Genomic DNA, 1,918 nt, shown 5'->3' with positions numbered 1-1,918 from the left:
GGTGTACCATGCTTGGGGCTTGCTACTGGCTGTTATGTCTCCTCAGTATTATACCTCAGGAACTGTAAGCCCAAATCACCTTTGATAGGTTGCCTTGGTTGCAGTGCTTAATCACAGCAACAGAAAAGTAGCTACTACAGTCAAATCGACAGTTAAGGATAACTGGCAATGACATCATTCTTTCTCCTTTTTTCAATGTTCTTCATAAATGAACAATACTTATGGACATCCAGTGATCCCCTAAGCTTTGTGACATTGGCTCATCATCCCAGCTACTCTGGAGGCCAAGGCGGAAGGATCACAAATTTAAGGCTTGCCTGGGCAGCTTAGTGAGATGCTGTTTCAAAAAACTAAAGCCCAAACACTTCCTCAACAACGCCCCCTCCCAATTAATGAGTGATTCCCCCATCATTTGTTAAGAAGGACCAGGCTGAGCTATTCGACCCTGGAATAAGAAAGAGAATTAGTACAGTCTTGACTGGACTCAGGTGGTGTTGCCATGGAGCAGAAAGGGCAGGATTTCGGCACAGCTGTCAGTGACACCATGGAGAACGAGTTCACATATGAAGATTATCAGAGCACCGCCGAGTGGCTTTGGTCTCATACTTCACATCGACCTCAAGTGGCAGTGATCTGTGTTTCCGGCTTAGGAGGGTTGCCTGCTAAATTAACTCAGTCTCTAATCTTTGGCTACAATGAGATACCCAACTTTCTCCAAAGCACAGTGCAAGGTCACATGGGTTGACTGGTGTTTGGAATCCTGAATGGCAGATCCTGTGTGATGGTGCAGGACTGGTTCCATATGTATGAAGGGGACTCGCTGTCAAAGGTGACATTCCCAGTGAGAATTTTCCATCTTCTGGGTGTGGATACTTTGGTGGTCACCAATGCTGCTGAGGACTTCACCCCAATTTTGAAGTTGGAGATAGCATGCTGATCTGTGATCACACCAACCTACCTGGTTTCTGTGGTCAGAACCCTCTCCGAGGCCCCAATCATGAAAGGTTTGAAGTTCATTTTCCTGCCATGTCTGATGCTTATGATCAGAATATGAGGCAGAAGGCTTTAGTGCCTGAAGATAAAGGGGGGAGCAACAAGAACTACAAGAAGGCATCTATGTGATGTTGGCAGGTCCCAACTTTGAGCCTGTGGTAGAGAGTTGTCTGCTAAGGATGCTGGGAGTGGATGCTATTGGCATGAGCAGAGTCCCAGAAGTTATCGTTGAGATCCACTGTGGGTTCCGTGTCTTTGGTTTCTCACTCATTACTACCAAGGTTGTCAAGGATTACGAGAACTTGGAGAAGGCCAATCCCATAGAGGTTCTGGAGCCTGGGAAAGCAGCTGCACAGAAATTGGAACAGTTTGCCTCCATTCTTACGTAGAGCACTCCACTCCCTGAGTATGCCTACTGACTGGCCATGGAGTGCTCCGACGCTCCCCTGGTGGGGTCCAAGTAGCTGTCTACTTTTTTCTCTTGCTGGGGTCACCAGTCCCTGTTCTTAGATTCTAGCAGAAAAAAAAATGTTGCCTACCCTTCACCTTCCCGATAGATACCCTTCTACTGCTCTGATGCCTGGTTCTCTTGCTTAGCTGCCTTCTCAAATTAACTTTCATTCCTCTGGAAGAGCTGGACCCCATTTCCCAGCACACTTGGGATATATGCCTTCAAACAGTACCTTCTACATCCCAGAGACGACAGACATATTCTGGGCTTCCCCTAAAGCCCTAGAGACCAAAGACCAACCCAATACCTCTTGGATTCTATTTAGTATCATAATGTTTTGAGAATAAAGAGATCAGATACTTTCTTAAAAAAAAAAGAAAGAGAATTGGTGATGTCTTCTCTCTAACCCCTATTTCTGGTATTGTGATTCTTGTCTGTCTTGTTGATCTGGCACAGTTGATATCAAGTTTTATA

The 1,918-nt window shown here is 45.7% G+C and overlaps 1 pseudogene; it reads left to right on the top strand.

Moving 5' to 3' along the window:
- Positions 1-263: 263 nt before the first annotated feature.
- On the top strand, positions 264-1,412 carry Pnp-ps1 (purine nucleoside phosphorylase, pseudogene 1; annotated as a pseudogene).
- Positions 1,413-1,918: the final 506 nt, after the last annotated feature.

The sequence above is a fragment of the Rattus norvegicus genome, chromosome 12, assembly GCF_036323735.1.
Source record: "Rattus norvegicus strain BN/NHsdMcwi chromosome 12, GRCr8, whole genome shotgun sequence".
NCBI lineage: Eukaryota > Metazoa > Chordata > Mammalia > Rodentia > Muridae > Rattus > Rattus norvegicus.
Note: the sequence above shows the minus strand (reverse complement) of the source record. Positions and strands in the feature narration are given on the sequence as shown.